General features: G+C 65.5%; 1 protein-coding gene across 11 annotated transcripts in view; it reads right to left on the reverse strand.

The window, feature by feature from the left end:
- The window catches only part of ELFN2 (extracellular leucine rich repeat and fibronectin type III domain containing 2), a 46,738-nt gene extending 28,724 nt beyond the window's left edge, over positions 1-18,014 (reverse strand). For 2 of the 11 annotated variants that reach the window (XM_070052898.1, XM_070052897.1), the window contains exons 1-2: positions 17,016-17,418; positions 9,617-9,760 (exon numbers count right to left, since the gene is read on the reverse strand). The gene's annotated coding sequence lies outside the window, so the exon portion shown is untranslated. Of the gene's footprint in view, positions 1-9,616; positions 9,761-16,647; positions 16,924-17,015; positions 17,419-17,570; positions 17,631-17,808 lie in introns of those variants that run through there. The other 9 variants (XM_070052906.1, XM_070052907.1, XM_070052903.1 and 6 more) reach the window with 7 other exon arrangements.
- Between the last annotated feature and the right edge of the window lie 4,027 nt (positions 18,015-22,041).

The raw sequence follows: 22,041 nt of genomic DNA on the forward strand, positions 1-22,041 counted from the left end.
CCCAGGGGGCCTCTTAGCCCAGGACAGGGCAGCAAGAGGCTGCCTCCCGGCTTCTTGGAGCCGTGTGGCCTCGGAAAGCCACCTCAGTGTTCTGAGACGCATGCCTGCGCCACGGCCCCCAGCACCGAACAAAGCAAGCCAGCGTCCAGCTCTGTGACCGCACACAGTCGGCGCTCGGTACCCCACAGCGGTTCCCATGAGCGTCCAAACTCAGGGACCCCCGAATACCTGCAGGCACTCAGATCCCCCCTGGCCCCCGCCCCCAGAGGGCTACAGCTCTGCAAATCCCCCCAGGTGCATCCTCCCAGGCGTGGCCCCCCCAGAGGAAGGGCCCCCGAGCACAGGGCCCCCACGCCCCCAGCCCCTGCAGCCCGCGCACAACCACGCGTGCCCCCTCCACCAGCCCCGTGACCAAGCCAGCAGCCCCTCCCCTGCCCCCCGCTCTGCATCTGCTCAATTAGGCAAACCGGGGAGGGAGGCAAACAAAGACTTAATTTCTAGCTAATCAGCCTGCCTCGTGCTAATTATCATCCTCCTGGGCATTAGGGCAGACCTCCTGGGTGAGGCGGAGGGGGAGGCTGGGCCCTGGGAATGACACCCCCTCCCCGAAAGCCCGAGAGGGCCCAGCCACGGGAGGTGGCCGCGGAGTGGTGATCAGATGGCCTGGGCAGGTGGATTTCAGGGTGTGGCTCAATGCACGTGGCCAGCAGCTGGGGCCAGAGAGCGCCCCCTGGGGCACGTGGCAGGTACTGCAAGGATGAGGCATCCCCTGGGCTGGCCCCATCTCTCCAGGGCCCCCTTCCAGGACTCCTGCCCTGTCCTGAGGGAGAATCCTGCAGCAGGTGCCTCGGTAGGCGTCCAGCCTGCAGCCTTGGCGAAGACAGCAACAGATGGACACTTTTAGGCGAGAAAATTGAGCAACGATCAGAGAAGCTTTTGGGTGGCAGCCTGGTGTGTGTGCGTGCACCTGCGTGTGTGTGCACCTGTGTGTGTCCACCTGCGTGTGTGTGCACCTGTGAGTGTGTCCACCTGCGTGTGTGTGCACCTGTGTGCATGTGTGTGCACCTGTATGTGTGCACACTTGTGTGTGCTCACCTACATGTATGTGTGTACCTGCATGTGTGCACCTGCATGTGTGTCCACCTGCCCCTGTGTGCACCTGCACGTGTGTGTGCACCTGTGTGTGTGCACCTACGTGTGTGTGCCTGTGTGTGCACCTGCATGTGTGTCCACCTGCCCCTGTGTGCACCTGCACGTGTGTGTGCACCTGCGTGTGTGCACTGGCATGTGTCTGTGTGTGCGCCTGCATGTGTGTGCACCTGTGTGCGTGTGCACCTGCATGTGTGTGCACCTACGTGTGTGTGCCTGTGCATGTGTGTGCACCTGTGTGTGTGCACCTGTGTGTGTACCTGCGCATGTGTGTGCACCTGTGTGTGCACCTGTGTGTGCACACTGGCGTGTGTCTGTGTGTGCACCTGCATGTGTGTGTGCACCTGCGCATGTGTATGTGCCTGTGTGTGCACCTGCATGTGTGCACCTGCATGTGTGTGCACCTGTGCATGTGTCCACCTGCGTGTGTGCACACACCTGTGTGTATGTGTGTGCACCTGTATGTGTGCACACTTGTGTGTGTGCACCTACATGTATGTGTGTACCTGCATGTGTGCACCTGTGTGTCCACCTGCCCCTGTGTGCACCTGCACGTGTGTGTGCACCTGTGTGTGTGCAAATGTGCATGTGTGTGTGCACCTGCGTGTGTGCACTGGCATGTGTCTGTGTGTGCACCTGTGTGTGTATGTGCCTGTGCACCTGCGTGTGTGTGCACCTGCGTGTGTGTGCACTTGCGCATGTGTATGTGCCTGTGTGCACCTGCGTGTGTGTGTGCACCTGTGCATGTATGCGTGTGCGTGTGCATGACACATGACACCCGAGTGCACAACACAGGAGGCCTCGGGACTGGGGCCGGGGGCCTAGGTTCGTCCCCAGGGGATGGTTTTCAGAAATCACTTCGGAAGCAGCCGGGCTTCACTCACACCGAGCACCCAGAGTGCAGGCCCCAGCCCCGGGTCAGGCCTGCAGGCCTGGCGGTGAGCAAGGCCCTGTCCTCAAGGGGTGTCCGCTGTGACTGCGGAGGAGCCAGCAGTGGCGGGGGTGGACAGAGAAAGCAGGAAACGAGCCCCTGGGCCTTGGACGGGGAGAGGTGCTGGGCCGGGCTCGGGCGAGGCAGCGGTGGGCAGGGACAGGCAGGGGAAGAGGCCCCAGCTTGTTTCATAAAAGGACCGGCTCAGCAACTGAACCTCGAGGGACTAGGACTCAGTGTGGGCCCTGGCGCAAAGCCCCTCCCCCCTGCCCAGGCCTCAGTTTCCCCAATGACAGCAAGGGAACTGGGCTGGTCTCCAAAGGAGAGTCCAGCCCTCAGACACAAAACCGCTCCATAGTTTCCAGATCACAGGTGTGTGCGTGAGAACACGCATGTAACACCCACACAAGTGCACACACGCCAGTGACCACTGGCAGGTGCATGGGGCTGAGGGCTGAGCGGGGCATCCCCCAGGGCCCACAGCACACACTCGTGGGGACACAGTGCACCCCATCGCCACTTGTGTCCCTTCATCCGCCTCCCTCTCACCTCACCACAGGGCCATCGCCACTGCCTGCCACACGCTGAACACCTAGAGTGTTGGTGTCCCCATGCCCGGTACACGCAGACCCCGTGCCCCCTGGCTACCCAGGATGCTCACCGCAGCAAGGAGGCTGGCCCAGAGCCAAGGACCAACCTGCCAACTTGCTGGGTGACCAGGGACAGTTCCACAACCTGTGCCTCAGTTTCCCCATCTGTAAAATGAGGAGAAACAAGAACATCTATTGGGGCTGGCATTGTGGCACAGCGGGTAAAGCTGCCACCTGCAGTGCTGGCATCCCATATGGGCGCTGGTTCGAGTCCCGGCTGCTCCACTTCCGATCCAGCTCTCTGCTATGGCCTGGGAAAGCAGTAGAAGATGGCCCAAGTCCTTGGGCCCCTGCACCCGTGTGGGAGACCCGGAAGAAGCTCCTGGCTCCCGGCTCTGGATCGGCCCAGCTCTGGCCGTTGCAGCCATTTGGGGAGTAACCGCGGAGAGAGAGAGAGAGAGAGAGAGAGAGAGAGGAACAGAACATGTATCTTGCTGGGTTGTCGTGAGGACTTCATTCATTCTACTAACTTCTTAGAGCAGTGCCTGGCTGTTAGCACATCTCCAGCTCAGCCGAGAGAAGGAACAAGTCCCAGGACTGACCCAGCTCAGGCCCCAAGGACAGAGGGACCAAGCAAGATGAGCAGGGTCTGGGCCTCCACGCACTGCCCCAGCCCCACGCCCCCCTCCCTCTCTGCAGGGGCATCCCCCACCCGGCCCCACCCCAGTTCCCGAGGGCCTCATCCCCTTCTGCGGGCACTCGGGGCCTGGGGCAGCCAGGCCCTGAAGCAGATCCCCTTCGCATCAAGGGACCAACGCCCAGGGAGCCTGCGACAGAGCAGGTGGGGAGCGGCCAGGGCCGGGGTGGGCTCCCAGCCCCTGCTGCAGGTGCCCGAGCCAAGGGCACTTGAGGGATGCCGGCAGGCAGGAGTCCCACCCGCAAGCGGGTCCTGCCTGCCCAACTCGCGGAGCTGCAGCTGCAGGGGGTGTGGAGCAGGGAGGAGCCACATGTCCACACCTCGCCTTGCAGGCAGGGCCCACCCACAGCCCAGCCACCACACCAGGGACGGGGCTGTGCCAGCCAAGGCCAACTGAGGGGGATCAGGACCCGGCTCCCTCTGTGCTGCCGCCTGCCCCCTCCCCTTTTACACTCAGACAGGTGCCTCAGCTCCTGGAGGCAAAGGAGGGTCTACACTCGCCCAGGCCTTCACAAACGGGACTCCCGTGGTCCCAGGCAGCCCGGGAGCCTGCGGCCGATGAGGCCAGAGAGATGGGTGGACACAGACAGAGCCAGGCAGAGTCAGGCGCAGGGCAAGAAAGCCCCACTCAGCCCTTGCTGTGACCCCGCCCAGAAGCAACTGCTTCTGGCTGGCCCAGGGACCACGGGAAGCAAAAGTGCCCAAGCCGAAAGCTGGCAAAGCCGGTGCCACACTCGGCCCAGCCACTGCGGTGTGGCCCTGGGCCAGCGGCTCACCTCTCTGGGCTGCAGCCTGCCCACCAGTGCAGGCAGTGGGTGCGAAACCCCTCTGCCTCCAACCCGCCAGCACCCTGGGGTCCTGGTGCCCGGTCACTCTTCCCTGGCCCCAGACCCCTGCAGACCCAGGCAGGCCCCGAGGATGGTGTCCCCCTGCAGCTCCCTCCTGCAACCAGGGCTCCCCAGGGCCCACTCCCAAGCCCCGCCCTCCCTCCCCCTCGCTATCAACCCCAACCTGAGGGCACTGCCTCCTGCTGCTCCCACTCACTCCTCCAAGAAGGCACCCCACCTAGCTCTCTCCCTAACATCTCTCTTGGCGGGTAGCGCGAGGGGTGGGGAAGGGATCCAACATCCCCGGGCAGCCCGTCCGCAGAGGCTGGATGGCCGCGACGCCCGGGCCACAGGCGCAGAGCAGGCACACACGGGCCCGGCAGCACGAGGGGTGTGGGGGAGTAGAGCAGCAACCTTGGAGGTGGGCGCTGCTCCTGCTCCCATTTGATGCAGAGGACGCCAAGGCACCCATGGGAGACGCCACGGGAGACGGTGGGGCCCGTGCATGGCGCTGGGCTTTCTCCTCCCTGACTTGCCGACCACACAGATGACCACGGGGCGGTCCTGGCAGCCTGTGCCCTGCTGTGTGCAGCCACACCTCCTCCAAGCGCTGCCTCACTCCGTCCCCTCCAAGAGCCCAACAGCATCCCCATTCCACAGAGGAGCAAACTGAGGCAGCGTGTGCCAACCCACTCAGCCCCAGTTGCAACTGCACAGCAGGCCTCTCCACAGGCCCTGCCCCCGCTGCAACTCCTCTGCCGGCCCTCGGGGACTGTCTCGGCCTAGAAGGGCGCGCCGAGCTCAGGGAGCCTCCCCTCGCTGGGCCCGGCCTCTCCTCCCACCCTAGAGAGCACCTCCGCCCACAGACAGGGGACTCCTCTCCCTCAGACTAGGAAGTCACCCTCGGCCTCTCCAGAACCCCGGTACAGGACTGTACCGCCCAGGGCAGGGGAGGGGCAGCAGCAGGACCCCAGGCCACGCCTCAGCCCCTCCTCCCACCCCTGCCTCCTGGAGCCCCTCCAGGCCTGGCCGGTGCCAGGCCGGCTCGCCCTCCGCAGCGCCCTGCGCATGAATCCCACCTCTGTTGGCCACCACAGACCCCCCTTTCTCCTCCCCAAACAAATGCGGTCTTGAGCAAGGCCCGGGACGTGGTGCACAAGGCCAGGTCTATTTGCCAGCCTGGCCTGCTGGCCAGCGGGGGTGGGCGCTCCGTCCCTCAGCCCCTCGGAAACACGGGCCAGCACCCTAAGCTCTCTGCTGGCGGGGCTGGGACCCAGCCCACTCCCCAGGGAGCCAATGCGGCCCAGGACCTCAAAGCCTAGGCCAGATCCCCACTAGGCACTCCAGTATACAGTCTCCCCGACCTCGCCATGGGCAGACGGCCACAGCCACCTGGGGCTGCACAGGCCCCTGGCACACAGCAGGTGCCACGTCAAGCCAGCCGCCAATGGCCTGGTCCAAGCGCTTATGACAGCCCTGTTCACAAACCACAACCTCCCGCCCCCCTGGGGCCTCCTGGGGCTGGTGGGGGGCAGCCAAGACCACTTTTCCACCCCGAGGAAGAGGCCCCAGAGCCAAGCCTGTGCATCAAAGCTCAGAGCCGTGACCTCCCAGATGCCAGCAGAGAGGGACTATCCCCATTCTACAAACAGGTAAACTGAGGCCCAGAACAGTCACCAAGTGATTTGCCTAAGGTCACACGGCAGCAGGAGTGATTGTTTTCGGGCAATTCGGGCAGCTACCAAAATCTCTGCTATGCACTAGGCACAAGCCTTTCCTGTCATCCGAGAACCTTCTAGACTTTGTGTCTGTCGGCAGAGTCAAGTCCAAACTCCAGCGTGAAATGCAAGCCCGCCCCAACCACCACCTGCGACAAGGCAGGGGAGTGCCGCTGAAGAAGGCATCGGGCCAGCTGGCCACTTCCAGAGGCCAGGGGCCCCCAGCACCACGAATGGAAGCTCCACCTCCCGGGGGGAGGGGCTACCCATCCAGCCAAGGGATTGGACGGGAAGAGCTGCCCGCGGAGAGGGGCTGCTCTACCCAGGTGAGGGCAGATAGGAAAAGAAGCAAAGACACAGGGTCCGGCGCCGTGGCTCACTTGGTTAATCCTCCGTCTGCGGCGCCGGCATCCCATGTGGGCACCAGTTCTAGTCCCGGTTGCTCCTCTCCCAGTCCAGCTTTCTGCTATGGCCCGGGAGTGCAGTGGAGGATGGCCCAAGTGCTTGGGCCCTGCACCCGCATGGGAGACCGGGAGGAAGCACCTGGCTCCTGGCTTCAGACCAGTGCAGCGCCTGCCGTTGTGGCCATCTGGGGAGTGAACCAACAGAAGGAAGACCTTTCTCTCTGTCTCTCTCACTGTTTGTAATTCTACCTGTCAAGTAAATAAAAGAGAGAGAGAGAGAAACTGCATCCGACTGTTTCCGGGGCGAGAAGGAAACAGCTGGTCTGGGAGGGCTTCCCTGAGGAGGTGATGACTAACCAGCCAGGAGCCACGCACTGAGCCAGGCCGAGCAGCACGGAGCACAGAAGGTACAGCAACTCCTGCAGAAGGCACGGAGCGCACAGCCCGCGGACTCAAAGGAGACCTGGAGCAGGAGGGGCGGGGCCTGGGGAGCTGCCGCTGCTGCAGAAACAACTCCAGCCCCAAACCCCACGAGTCCCCTGCTCCTCGCTCCCTCCGTGCCGAGCAGATTGCGGCATATCCTGGGTCTCTTCCTTCTAGCTGAATTTTCTTCCCATTCCACAGGTGAGGAAGTTGAGGCTTTGCCACAAATCTCATGGTTTCTCCACTGAAGTCCCACCCACGCACAGTCCTCCCCGCGTACCCCTGGATAGCCCAAGGCAGCTCAGACTTGGAGTCGCCCTCGATGACCCAACGGCTGGGCTTGGTCTCCCTTCTGCCCCTTGAGCAGCCCCCCATCCTCCCCCGCCCCGGGGCCAGCCTGCAATGCAGGTTAGAAAGGGCAGCCGCCACTCTACGCCATCCCCACGGCACAGATAAAGAAACTGCTGGGTTTCTGTCACTTGGGCAGGTGACAAAACGTGCCCAAGAAAAGTGGTAGCAGCATCAGGACCTGAAAGTTGACCATCAGCAGAGCCAGCCCTGTGGCATAGTGGGTAAAGCTGCCACCTGCAGCACCAGCATCCCATATGGGCGCCGGTTCCAGTCCTGGCTGCTCCACTTCCCATCCAGCTCCCTGCTAATGCCCCTGGGAAAGCAGCAGAAGATGGCCCAAGTGTTTGGGCCCCTGCCACCCATGTAGGAGGCCCCGAAGAAGCTCCTGGCTCCTGGCCTCAGCCCCATCTGTTGTGGCCATTTGGGGAGTGAACCAGCGGATGGAAGCGCGCGCTCTCTCTCTCTCTCTCTTTCCGTAACTCTGCCTTTCAAATAAATAAATAAATCTAAAAAAAAAAAAAAAAAAAAAGCTGATCCTCCTGCCCATCACTTCCCACGCCCTTCGAATGTCCCTCTTGGGGCATCCCTCCAGCCCCGTGCTGGTCTGTCCCCTGCTGGTGCCGGCGAGGTAGACAGGATGGGCCTCCTGGGAATCGCTTACTCCCGGGGCACCACAAGCCCATGCCCCCCACGCCTGCCCTAGGCCAGCTTGGGCTGAGCAGGCCCAGAACGGGTATGGGAAGCCAATGAGAGGGGACTCAGGCCACAGCTTGGGGGCTGGGGGTCCCTGGGGCAGGTAGGGGGCAGGAGCACCCAGGCCCACCTGGCGCAGCCCCCAGGGAGCCATGTGAGGTGCCCTGCCCCTCTCGGCCTCCCTCCTGCTGCCACGCACTCAGAACAGCACCCCTACTGCTCGAGGGGCCGGGGAGGGCTCCGCGAGGCAGAGCTCTGCTGAGAAGGCGCCACCGGCCTCCCCTGAGCACCGGAATGTTCCATCTAAAGCCTCTGTGTGAGGAGTTATGATGGCGCTGGTCACCACCACTGACGGCCTGCTACGTGCTAGGAGCCACACTCAGACGATGCGTCTCACCCCAAATCCAGCAGCCCTGCACAGAGGGGGAAACTGAGGCACGTATGAGGGCAGACCCCCCCCATACGCAGGCACCAGAGCCAGGACTCCAACCCAGAACTGGGCACCCTTCCACGCTGCCTCCTGTTGGTGGTACTTAAACAAACCTCACTTCATGAGAATGTCTATGGCCTGGGACAGCCAGAACAAGGGCAGGTGGTCTCAGAGAGAAGGGACCCCCGAGGCAGGCAGCAGAGACACGGAGGGAGGTGCTGAGTGGCGGGGCTGCCCGGGACTGAATCCCAGCCCGGCGTGGGGCTGCCGTGTGCCCTTGGGCCAGGCACTTCCTGTAGCTGGCACTTCAAAGTCACCTCTGCGTGCCTGGCTTCTCAGAGCTCGGGTCACAGGTGCCCCCCCAAAACACAAAGGATGGGGGCAGAGTCCTTTGGGGGCCAGGAAGGAGCTTGAACCGGATGGGGACTTACAGGATCGAGGGCCAGGAGCAGGGAGCCAGAGCTGCAGAGACCGCTGCAGGGGAGCCAGGCCGCGCGCGCAGAGCTCAGACCCGCCCACTGTACCCCAGTCCCTCCCCCAGGCTCCCCACTTCAGCCTGGGACAGCAACACCCTCCCCAGCCCAGCCCCCCACACACCCGGTCCAACCCGCAGGGCCCCCGTCGCCACCCCTTCCTGGGGGCCTCCCCACCTGGCAGCCTCAGCCGCTGCACGTGGGGACCATGGCACCACAAACACAGCATCTCCCCTCTCTCCTTAGCAACCGTGACACCGGCCCCGAGGCCACCTCCCCCTCTGGCTCCCCTCTCCATGGAGACCACGATGCCACAGAGACCGCCTGCCCGCACAACAGCTCTCTCCACGTGGCCACCACCAGCACAGCCTCGGTGACAGCGACAGCGACAGCGACAGCCAGGGCCTCTGCTCTCCAGGGCAGCCACCAGCCCCAGCCCGCGGGGCACAGCGTCGTGCCTGCCTGCCTGCCTGCGGCTCCAGTGCCAGACTGCTCTCCCCAAGCCGATGACACAGGAGGCAGCCTCCCATCGGAGCCGCCGGCATTCGCCCTGCCCCAGCTCGCTCCCAGCCCGCGGTGTGCCCCCACCAGTGGGAGAAGAGGCCAGTTTCTCCTGAGCCTCCCCCTAACAGCCAGTCCCCTGCCCCCAGCAGGAGCACAGAGGCTCCCTGCCCCCCAACCTGCGGGGGTGCAGGCCCAGCCAGGCTCAGCCTCTCAGCTGGGCAAAGTGGCAGGAGCGGTGTTGGGGGAGGGCGGTTCTGAGCCTCCCACGGGCTTGCTCCCCCCATCAGCCTCCCACTGGACCGTCCCAGCCCCCAGCAGGCCTGCGGCTCTCCTGGGGACCCCCGGGAGGCTGAGGCTGAGGCTGGGCTTGAGGGAGCCGTGCTCACAGAAGCCACACGCACACAGTCAGAAGGGTCCCATCCTTACCAGAGGGCTGCTCCGGCCAGCGCCAGCAAGGCTCTGTCCCGGCCACGGGCTTTCGGGGAGGGCCTAGGCGACAGCGGCAGCAGTGGGGTCTCCGGTCCTGGCCCAGCCCAGGCGGCAGCAGCTCCTCAGCCAAGTCTTCTCCTTCTGCAAGGAGGCGAAGGGGGGGGGGGGGGAGGAGGGGAGGGAGGGAAGGAGGGAGGGAGGAGGGGAGGCGCTGAAGTCTTGAAGGGTACACTCACTTCTTTCTTAGGTTTCCCGTGGCAACCGAATATACCACAAATGAATATCAGTGTGAGCGGGAGGGAGGAGGCAGAGGGAGGGAAGCAATGGAGGGCGATGGAGAGCGATGGAGACAGAGATGGGGGGAGATGGAGAGAGATAGAGGCACAGAGGCGGAGGGAGAGCTGGGGAGAGACGGAGGCAGAGCCGAGGCCGACGATGGAGCGAGAGACGGAGGGGACTCAAGCCGCAGACGCAGGCGGGGGCTCCCTACTCTCGCCCGCAGGGGTCGGGGCCCAGGGGACCTCTTGCAAGCCCCTGGGGAGGAGGACCCTCCCCCCTCCCCCCTGCCCCTCTCACCCTGCTGGGCCCCATAGACTGCAGGTGCCTCCCAAGTCAGAGTCCTGGCCCCCCACACACATCCCCCCACCCTGCGTGCTCCCCCTGCACCCGGTGCCCACACACAGCCCTCACCCCCTCACAGCCCAGCACTGCCCACTGCCGCCCCCAGCCAGGCCCATGGCCCCTGCAGCAGGGAACAGTCAGTGGGTGGTCCTCTCTTCTTCCCAGAGCCACGCTGGGGAGGGCACACCCCTGCCCCGGCTTGCCCAGCCCCTGCACCACCCCGCCCCACCCCTGCACCCCGCTCCCCGCGCCCCAGTGCTCACCCTCAGCCCCAGAGCGGCGACCATGTCTGACCTCAGCTTACACAGACAGCGGGCCTCACCGAAGCTTGCCTCCATCTGCGCGCACACGTGCACAAGCACACCCGGCCCCTTCCCCATTCTGTCTGGCCCCCACCCCCACCGGCGCAGATGGCACTCTGGGCCCTCCCCTGCCGGCAGGGGCTCACACCTCAGCCCCCTCAGCCTTGCCATTCACAAACATATGTAGACCCACCGAGTGCTGGCAGCCAGTGTCACAGTCAGCGACAGAACACAAACACACACGCCGCCCTCCCCCCGCGCCTCCGCTCCCCCCACCCGCCCCAGAGGCGGAGAGCAAGGAAGGGGGGCCGGCTCCAGCAAGGGGCTCCCCAGCCCTAGAGCTCAGGGGCCCGCACTTGACCCTGGGCCCCGTGACCAGCAGCGTGGGGGGTGCCCCAGGACCACACGAGACTCACACACACCCCAGCCTCCCCAGCAGACGGACCAGACGCCCACATGCCCACAGACTGGCTGCACACAGCTGCCCACAGAGCCCACACATAGGAGGCCTCCCGAGACTCAGGAACCGACACACAGACCATGCCTGTGCCAACACGCCCGGGCACACTGCACAGACACGTGTCAACACGTCCGAACACACGCGGGTCCCAGGGTTCACCCAACACACCCAAACATGCCCACGGCCACAGGCACGGCCTACACAGACTCCCACACCAACACATACGTGTCCCAAGCATGCTGGCCCACACAGCACGCCCAGCACACCCCAGCACGCTGGGCCACCGCTCCCAGGGGGTCCAGGCCAGCGGGGGCCCCTCACTCTGTCCATACTGGTGTGACCCACACCTTGGTCAACAAGTCTGTGTTCCTCTCCAGACTGCCCCTCCCCACCCCCACCCGGCTCCGCACCAGGCCCAGGGGCCGTGAAATTGGCTGAAGGCCTCAGGGGGATGTGGCTGCAAATTCTAAGCACAGGGCAGTAAGGCATGAGGGCCGGCGGGAGCTGGCGGGGCGGGCCACAGGCACCAGGGGCTGGGGGTCGGCGCACAGCCTCCTGGAGCCCAGCCATGCCCAAGTCAGACAGAGGGACGCACCTGTCACCGGGAACATGGCCTCGGGCAGAGCTCCACAGCCCTGTGTCGTCGCCTCCTCCGGGAGGCCTTCCCAGCTCTGCGCTCTCCCCCACCCCCACCCTCGGCTTCTGCGCGTGAGCACAGCGCAGGCTCAGCGCCACCCGAGGACCGAGACGGCGGGCTGTCGCTCTGTCCAAGGTGCTGGGGCAGCGCCGTCCAGCTCTTTGGTGCCAGCCCCCCAGCACCAGGTTTTACCAGCTGTGCGCCTCGAACCTGTGTCTGCAGGCAGCCGCAGCCTCTGCCCCAGGGAGTGTGCACAGGGACACCTGAGGCCCCCACCAGGGACTCCTGATGCTGGGAATGGCAGCCAAGGAACTGGGAGCTCATTAGCCAGCCCCAGGCGGTGCAGGCCTGGCCCTGCCCTATCAGCCTCGGCAGGGTGCTGCCGGGGGGGGGGGGGGACCCTGTGGCACGGGGAGGGGGCAGGCAGCAGCCCCCTTCAGCTGCATCCAACCAGCAAACCTGGGTGAATTAACCTCCCAGAAAACGCAGGTTCCTGGGCCAAACAGCAATCCAAGCAGGGCCCAAGAATCTGCATTTTAACACAACCCGGAGGCTCTGCAACTCCCTGTCGAAAAGGGCGACGCCCACGTTCCCAGCCCAGCGCAGACGGCCTGTGTGGCTGAGCTTCCTCCTGGTCAGCGTCTCAGAGCCCTCTCCAAGGTGTCCCACTGCCGGGCCCCTGGATCTACGGTCAACCCCCTGGCGCGCCCCAACCTGGGAGGGGCGGGCACTGGGATCTCTTTCCCAGCCCTCAAAACCCACCAAGTATCAGAGTGGCTCAGCCTCCCCCGGCCCAGAACAGAGGCGCCGCCAAGGAGCCGGGCTCAGCACCTCCCGGCCAGGTCACAGGCTAACGAGAAGCACCTGTCAAGCTGGCCCTACCACGAGAACCCGCCAGACGCTCTAGGTGCCCCCCCTCCCCCGGGTAGGGGGTGATGCCTGGGGTTCCTGCCCAAGCCCAGAGCCCAGCGTTTCCCCCGGCTTAGCAGGCTGCCTGCGTGTGTGCACCACCTGCAGGCGAGCCACCGTCTCCAAAGCCCGTCAGGACTTTGTTCAACAAGTACTCTGGGAGCTGACACAAAATCCCCCAGGCCAGGAGAAATGAGAGAGGCGGGCAGGCTGACCCCACAGCCTCTGTCTCGCCAAGACCCAGAGGGGACTGCAGTGGGGAGAGGTGAGAGAGACAGGACCAGCAGGGAAACTGAGTCAGCCTTGAGGCTGTGTGCAGAGCAGGCCCACTTCCTCTGAAGAGAGGCGGAGACCCCTGTGCACCTGCACACGCAGAGTCACACCCCCCCGCTATGGAGACCCCTGTGCACCTGCATGCACAGAGGCACGCCCCCCCGCTATGGAGACCCCCGTGCACCTGCACGCACAGAGACACGCCCCCCCGCTATGGAGACCCCCGTGCACCTGCACACGCAGAGACACACCCTCCCCCTGCGCACACACAGCTTCAGACGCCCTCCGGGGAAGCAGGACTGGAAACAGGAGTCAGATGGGCAGGGGGAGGAAACCACGTGGCACCTGCTGCGCCCCAGCCAGGGCTCCTCACACCTGGCACTGCCCCCCCAACCCTCTAGGACCGTCTGGCAGGGTAGGGATGCCGCACCAGCGTCCCCATGTGGCAGGGTGTGGAATGGCTTGCCCACGACACATACTGCCGAGGCAAAGCAGCAGAATTGGGCCCCTGAGCCCCTCTCCTCCAGCAAGCACGACTAGAAGGCTGTGGCAGGGGGGTCTGGGGGACCCCCTGCTGCAGCCATGACAATGAGAGAGCTGAGTGACCTGTGCTGGCGCCCTCTCCATCCCCCAGGGAGACCAGTGAGCACTGCTGGGCACCAGCTGGGAGGCGCCAGGGGAGGGCCGGGAGCCAGGAGCTGCCTTCAGGAAGTCCACAGGTGACTGCAGGGGGGGGGCAGGCACAACAGGGCGGGGCATTAAGGCCCAGGATCTGTCCCCAATGCCTCTCTTTCCTGCCCTTTTGTCCCTGTCTCCACCATGGGGTCACCGCCCCCATTTACCGATGGGCAAAGCAAAGCCCAGGGAGGACATGCAGCCAGAGGGGCACCCCAACACGGGAGCCCCCTGCGTTCTGCTGGGAGGGTGCACCTGTGGGGCTGCCAGCCCAGCTCCTCCGCTGCGTGGCCCTGCACTGCTTGGTGCCCTGTTTCTAGTCCGTGAAATGAGGAATAACAGCTCCCAGCGCAGAAGGCCGCCTGGAAAGAGGTGCACACGGGGCCTGATTCGCAATTAGCACGGTCCTCACTGCTACCGCTACCGGGCAGCCTGAGCCCTTCCTCCGGCCCCCGGGGGAAGCCTGCCAGGTGGCTCTCCAGTCCTCGGGGCCTCTCAGGGGACTCCCCTGGGGACCCCCTACAGAGCGAAGGGAAAGGGGCTTCTGTTATTCCCAACCCCCGCCCCGCCCCGATACCATCCCCAAGGGACAACGGCAGCCACTCTGCCCCAGGTGCTGGCTGAGCCCGGAGAAGGTTAATTCCCTGGACCTGCGGGACCATGAACTTGCCACGGAGGCTGGGGCAATCCACTTCCTGCCCACACATCCACAGGGCACACGGGCTGGGCCAGGCAAGGACAGCCGTGACGGGACCACCCTGGCCCCGCTCGCATAGGCAGCCACTGCCCCCTCCCACATAGAAGGGAGAGGCTGACCTCACACACCCACTGGGAACCCAGGTCCAAAGCAGAGGTCAGGGGACAAGGGGCCACACAGGGGAGGAAGGCCGGCGCCCCAGTGAGCACCCAGAGTGGCCCAGCATCTCTCTTCCTGCTGTCTCCCGGGAAGAGGGAGCAGCCACCCCAGCCTAGGCGCCCACAGCAGCCCCTCCAGACGACCTCTGCGCCCCAGGCCTGGCACACCGCCCCCCCCCCACCGGCTCCCTGGCTGTCCACACGCGCGATGCCCTTCGGGAAGGGACCTGCTGACCGCGTGCCTCACTCCATCATCGGGCAGGGGGTTCACGTTAAAGGACTCAATAGACAGCGTACTCCAGACCTCAGCTTGCCTGTCTGTCAAATGTCCATGGAACCAGCCTGTCTGCCTCACTGGGTGGCTGTAAGGACCCGTGGAAAGAAAAGAAAGTTCTTTATAAAGTTAGACTTCACCCAAAACAGGGAGGCGGCCACTGCTTGCTGGGAGGCTGGAGGCCGAGGTCCTGGGCCCCAGCCCCCCCGAAGGCCCCCACCTCCTGTGACCCCCCTGCTCCCTCGCCTCGCCCACCCCCTGCCCGTGCCACTGATGACAGGCTGAGGCCCAGGGAGCTGAGCTAAAGGCCGGAGCCGTGAGCTAAGCAGGTGGCAAAAGGGCACGAAAACCTGTGGCCATTGCTACTGCCACACGCCCTCACTCACACTCATGCTAACACACACGTGTCACACGCCCTCACATCCACACTCTAACACACGCCTGTCACATGCACTCACACACACACACACACACACACGTCTCCAGGATCTGCTCCACTTGGCTGGGACAGGGAGGCGAAGGGGACCAGCTGGGGTGCAGATGGGAGGTGCGACACACAATGGGGGGCAGGCCTTAAGGGGCCCCACACTCAACTCGGGACACTGGGACATGAGGTCTCATGGGAGGGGTCACTCACCCTAGGGCTCCACCCCTTCCCCTTTCCACCCCTCCCACACACCGGGGACGTCACCACACTCATGGTGACATCACACACACTCCAGCTGGTGGGGGAGACCCCTTAAACCACCGTCCCAGTGACGTCACAGGCAGCACGGATCTGACGTCACACCCGACGTCCCAGTGACGTCACAGGCAGCCTGGAGCTGATGTCACACCCGACGTCCCAGTGACGTCACAGGCAGCCTGGAGCTGATGTCACACCTGACGTCCCAGTGACGTCACACACACACACACACACACGCTTCTGCCCGCTGTCCTCCTGCAGTTACCTCGCCCTGAGGCTCCTGCCTTGGACCACAGCTGCAGCCCCCACCCACCCAGGGACAGTGCCTGTGAGGCCACGGAGTGGGGGACGCACCCCCACACAGGCACATGTTGACACATATGTGCAGGCCCACATGCCCCGTCAGCCTGTGCATGCCATGTCCCACAGGTGTGGGCAGCCCTGCACACGCACAGCCGCACACGCACATGCCCGGGGCCCCTGCGATGCAGCTCTCACTTTAAAACCCCCTCAGCGCCCGACTCCGTGGGCTGGGGCCTCCAGGTGCTGCCAGCAGCTGCCCCCTCCCCCAGCTTCTCGCCTCCAACAGCCCGGCCTGCTGACAGGGACACAGCCGCAGCCCGGCACACACACACACACATACACACACACACTCCAGCCCAACACCTGTTTCTCGCAGCAAGGGCCGAGCCAGTGCCTTCCAGAAGCCGCTGCGGGGAGGGAGGGAGCAGTCAGGGGACAGGGGACAGGGGACCGGGCACGGGGAGTGCCCTCAGTGCCCCTGCCTGGCCAGCGGGCGAGGGTCCAGGGTCGATGCTACTGTGCCCTTCTTGGGGGGCACGCCTGACACATCACAGCCGGGCAGCCTCACCCTGGACACAAACCCCCCAAGTGCACACACACGCACACACCCCAGCTGTCTCCCCTCCCAGCAGTCCCAGGAAATCCCGCTGGACAGACAGCCCGGGTGAGTGTGCGTGCGTGTGCCAAGAGAGGGGGCTCTGTCCTAGGTCCACACTCACCGGCACACAATCCCTCCCGGCGCGCGCGCGCACACACACACACACACACCCGGGGGCCACCCGGCCACGCTCTTCCCCCTCCCCTGCCGGCTGCTGGAGCCCACAGCAGCAAGCACACGCGCTGGCACACGCACACGCGTGCACACAGACCGGCTGTGGCCCAGGCCCTGGCAGAGCTGCAGTCCCTAGGCAGGCACAGCAAGGGGCCAAACCTTCTCCAAGCGCCCCACTCCATCCCAGCCCCTCTGGCGGGAAGCAGGGTGAAGAGCCCCTGCGTGGGGACCAGCCCCCCAGCACCAGCCAACCGTGTCTTACCAGCGACGAGACGAATTTCTTGACCCGGCAGCACCCCGTGAAAGGGGGGTGGGGGAAGGGCCCCTGGATCGCAAAGGTGGGGGGCAGAGAGATGCGGTGTGGCGCCCGCTGGCGCCGCCGTCCACGGAGCCTCTGCACCATCCCCAAAACCGCTCACCTCTGCGTCCTCTCATCCCCACCCCCACCCCCACTCACGGGGGGACCCGGGGGGTCTCACCGGGACCCCCAGACCAGCAGGCGCCGGCGGCGGCTCTGCCCGTCTCATCCTCCCCCTCTGGGTCCTCTCCAAGCCCCTCCCCCACTGGCGGCGGTGGGGGGCGGGGGTCCCCGCCGGCCGCTGGCGTCCGGATCCGGAGGAATTCACTCACCTGCAGCCGCAGCCGGGATCCGGACCGAGCGCCGCCTCCGGGCAGCGGCTGCCGCGGGCCCTGCGCGCGAGCGTGAGTGCGAGCCCGGCCGCGGCTCGGTGCGTGCCGTGTGTCTGTGGCGGGGCCCGCGCGCGTGTGTGTCCGTGCGTGTGTCTGTGAGCCGGCGAGTGCGCGCAGACACCGCCGCCCACGCCGCCGCCGCCGCCGCCGCCTCGGCGGGCCCCGCGCCCAGGAGGGGCCGCGCCGAGTGTGTCCGTCCCTGCGCCCTGGCCGCGGGCGCCCGGCCGCCTCCGCAGGCCTCTGCGCAGCGAGACCCTCCGCCCCCTCCCGGCCGGCTTCTCCCACGGACACACGCGCGCTCACACACACACGCCCGCCGGCGGGGGCCGCGCCTGGCGCCGCCGCCGCTACAGCTGCAGCGCCCGGGGAGGAGGAGGAGGCGGAGGCGGAGGCGGAGGCGGAGGAGGAGGCGGCGGCGGTGACAGCGGCTCCGCGGAACTCCAGGCACAGACCCGGCGCGCCCCCCACCCCGGCCCGGCCCCCAGTGCGGCTCACCCCGCGAGGACCCGGTCCCGCCGCCGCGGTGGGCAGCCAGCGCATTCAACAGCTGGAGGCAAACTTACTGCAGGGCGGGCAGCGCGAGGTGCGCAGCGCCCCCCAGCGCCCGCCCGCCCGCCCAGGACGCCCCCGACCCCGCCTCCCGCGGTGGGCGCCCCTCTCCTCGCGGGCAGACCCCTGCTCGCCGGTCCTGTGCTCCACCGCCAGCCACGGGCCAAGTGTGGGGGCTGCGTACCCATTTTACAGTCGTGACGACGGAGACTCCCCCGGGGTACACAGGCGAGAATCCGACTCCACGTCTCACGAGCCGGTTCCAGGGCTCCCGGAGACGCGTCCTAAGACCCTGGTGGCCCAGGCCGCCCCTGCCGCCCACCGCGCACACTCGCGCCCCCTGCCAAGGCGGAGATGCATTCGGATCTCCAGCACCCGGGGCCCATCCCCGCGTGTCGGGGCACACAGCCCCTTCGGAGGAGACTGGGCTTGCGCCAGGCCCCTCCTCCTGGCCTCGGCCATCGGCAAACCCAGCCGCCCGATCCGGCTGCGGGCAGGCCCCCTACCTCTCAATCACTGTGATGGGGACTCGAGCGCCAGGGCCCGCCCCGCGGCGGGCAGCTCGTCCAGGCCTGGGAGGTCACAGTCTCTGCTGAGCAGGAGTGGCCCGCTGCCGAGGGTGCAGCAATAATGGGTCCCTGCATGTGCATAGGCGTGAAACAGCCCCGTGTGTGTGTGTGTGTGTGTGTAGGGAACTCGACGGAGGTGGTCCCCACCTGGGTGGAAAGAACGTGTCTGTCCACTAAGCAGGCCAGGAAATGGCCCTGGGTGGGCTACGAGGACCCACAAGCCTGGGACGCTGGCCGCTCATTGCCAAGGGGAAGCCGGCTGAGCACTGGGTGGGCCACCTCTGTCCTGCGCCCCTGCGCCTCTGGCTGCCTGGTGCACTTCTACCCACCCTGCAAAGTCTCTCGTCTCACACCCCAGCAAGCCATTACAAAGCCTTTGCCCTCTAGCCCGAGCTCTCCCGGAAGGCAGCGTCCAGGCACGGCTGGACGGGAGGCTGGGTCCCAGGTCCGGGCCGGAGCGCAGCGCGCCCTCCCCGCCGCCCCGCCCCCCTCGGCCGGAGACACGACGGCCCCTGCGCCCTCTGGCGGGCGCGGCGTGCACCTGCAGGGAGCTCCGCGGTCTCCCGCGCTCGGAGGCCCCTCCCGGTCTGCTGGGGACCCAGGGGCTGGGCAGGGGTCCTGAGAAGACCAGGAGGCAGGACGGGCTGTCGGGGTTCCTGCAGGAGTGCAGGTAAAATCCTGCCTGGGCCTCAGTTTCCTGTGCGGTGAGATGAGGCTGAGGAGGGGCTGGGCCCCTGCACCGTGGGGGCGCCCCCTTCTCACTCGGGCGCACCCCGAGGTGGTTCTGAGTTAGAAGCCGGAGTTGGCCTGGGCTGAGGGTCCAAGCGGACCACCCCGTCTGCACGCCCCGTTGGGCTCCGTCTACACCCGCGGGCCCTGGAGGTGAGATAAGCAGAGGAAGGGGGAGGAGGCCTCCCGCTTGGGGAAGCCACCAACCACATGTGGCTTCTGAACGGTTAAGGCTGTGGCTGGTGTGGTTCAGGAACTGAAGTTTAATTTTTATTTTTATTGATTTAAAGTTAAATGCCATTGTGGTTTGTGGCTACCGTGTTGAGTTGTGCAGGTCCAGAAATACAGCAACTTCATCACTGAATCCACGCCCCCCCCGGGGGGGGCAGCGATGTGGCATCGTAGGGCTGAGCCAGCACCTGTCACCCCCCGTACCCCATACGGGTGCCAGTGCCGGTCCTAGCTGCTCCGCGTCCGGTCCAGCTCCCTGCCTGGGAAAGCAGCAGAAGCCAGCCCAGGTACAAGGGCCCCTGCATCCTCGTGGGAGACCCAGATGGAGTTCCAGACTCTTGGCTTCAGCCTGGCCCAGCCCCAGCCCTCACAGCCATTTTGGGAGTGAGCCAATCCCCTCTCGGTAATTCTGCCTTTCAAATGAATAACTAAATCTTTTTTAAAAAATAAATAAAAGCCCAGAGCCGGCACACAGACACGCACCGGGGACCCTGAGCACCTCCTGGGTTGGGGGGTGGGGGCCTGCAGGTCTGCTCAGCATCTCCAGGGTCATGGGCAGGGTGGCACAGGCACAGGCACAGGCAGCCATGCACCCTCCCCCATCAGGGTCCCCGCCCAGGCCTGGAGGTCTCTCGCTGGACGCCTGCCACAGCTCCCTTGCTCCCCACCAACCCGTTCAGCCCCCAGAGCCTGCACAGGGATGGGGTGGGTCCATTTCTCATGACAACGACAAATGACTGGCAGCGGCCACCCAGGCCATTGCTCCTTGCAGAAAGTGTCATGATCGATTGGTGATGTCTGCCACGGGCAAGGGCTCAGAGATGGGTGCTGAGGCCCCCAAACTCCTTCGTCTACCCAAGTACAGCAGTTTGCAGTCGACCCCTAACCTCGCCTGCCCGCACCTCCAGGACTGCTCTGTGTGTGCTCGGGCCCCACGCCATCGCCGCCACACCCGTGTGCTTGGGAGTCCTCCCTGCTCCCACGCCCCTTCCTCCTCTCTCTACTTCCAGTCTATCATCAGGTAGGCCACCTCCTCCATGAAGCCTCCCCTGACTATCCCGTGCAGGCCTTGATGACCACACACGGTGTGCTGTTACTGCTCGTCCTCACAGGCAGAGCCCCTCCCCTGACTTACTCCAGACCGACTGACGGGGGCCAGGCCCTGCACCGGCCCCTTCCAGACTTGGTGCCCACTGACAAGCCACGAGGTGATGTCCGGGGGGAGGGGGGTTTGTCCAGGGCACCCAGTGTCTGTTCCCCGCCATCTGTAGTCGCGATGGCGGTGACTCAAGGTGACCACCCAGCCCCAGCTGGACTAATTGAATCCTAGGCAAAGAATGCAGCAGAATCATCCCAGGCGGCTCAGTACCGGGTGACAGGGCTGGGTGGGCGTCCTCGACTGCCTGGACCCCCGCTCTGCACCCCAGACCTGCACCTGCTCCCCAGGGGCACATGGAGGGGTGCCAAGGACCCGACCTCCCACCAGCAAGTGGCCCCTGTTCCCAGGCTGGCCAGCAGGGGCTGGCATCCCAGTGACCCAGTGCCCTGGCCATGTCACCCGGAGGACGTCTTCCCTGCTCGACCCGCGGGCTGCTGGCGAGCAGGAGAGAGGGGACAAACAATGAGAGAAGCCCCGAGCGCGTTCAAGGCGAACAGCAAGACGCAGCCCCGTGCGTAGCTGGGTATTTTTTCACTCCTTCTACACGGCTTTTTGAGTCGATGCTAAGGAAATTAGGTTAAGTGATTCTTTTACAGGAAGACACCAGCCCCGGCGTGTGTGGGGGGTGTCACAGCCCTGGTTTGGATCCAGACCAAAAAATTCAGAATTTTCTATTGTGCGCCTGGTGCTGGAACCGAGGGCCACGGCTCACGGCACGGGAGAGGAGGCAGGGCCAAGTGAGCCTGGACGGAAAATCCCTGCCCTTCCCCCACCCTGGAGTCACCCCCACACACACGGGTAGCAAGAGGAGGCAGGGCACCCTCCCCTCGGAAGCCGGGGGCGGGGCTCTTACCAGGGGGTGCGTTGTCTCCCTGGGCACCTGGCGGGCGGGGTACCCAAGGGTTAGAGGCCTGGCTGTGACGGGACCTTGGCGAAGAGTCGCGTTCCCAAAAACGCGGTTCGTGCCACTTGTCACGAGTGGTGGAGGGTGCAAGACAAGCCCATCCTCCACGGCCTGTCCCCCGCCCCCTGCCCCGCCCCGGTTGCTGCCCGAGAGAGACGCAGGGTTCCCCATCATCCATGGGCTGGGGTTCGGGAGGGGGGTGAGTCAGGCTTGGACCGCCTCCCAAGATCACAGCGGGGCCGTTGGGCTGGAGGCTGGACGGGCTGGGGGACCCCACTTCCAGATGGTTCATCCCAAGGCGGGGGAGCTGCTGGCTGCTGGCGGAGGCTCCGCAGGACGCCTTGAGCGCCCTCGCAACATGGCGCTCCCCGGAGCAGAACGGGGAGAGAGCGTGAGGCCTTCCCTTAGACCTAGGAGGCACCACCAGGGGGCGCCCCGGGGGCGGTGGGTTTGAGAGGAGCTGCATCTGGGAAGACGCAGGGAGTTCCGCGCGCCTGCGCACACCGCGAGCCGGAGCTGGACTCCCGGACTCCCTTGGATCCTGTGCGCCTTGAGTCCAGGGCAGCGAAACTCCGGGTCAGGCTGGGAGCTGAGGTGTCCGGGCAGCGGCCCTGGCGCCTGATACGCAAAGTGCTGGTAGACAAGGCGCCCCCCTGGCGTGTGAGCCGCGTCTGATCCGGGCCTGTGCCCTTGGCAGGTGCAGAGGTGGGGCTTGGGGAAGGCCCTGCTGAGCTGCCCCACCCAAAGACGCCAGGGTGACACTGAGAGCGTCCCTGTCCGCCCCCTCCCAGGCCTACTCCTCGGCAGACCACCGCCCCCACGCTC

This window comes from Oryctolagus cuniculus, chromosome 11 (assembly GCF_964237555.1).
Source record: "Oryctolagus cuniculus chromosome 11, mOryCun1.1, whole genome shotgun sequence".
Lineage (NCBI taxonomy): Eukaryota > Metazoa > Chordata > Mammalia > Lagomorpha > Leporidae > Oryctolagus > Oryctolagus cuniculus.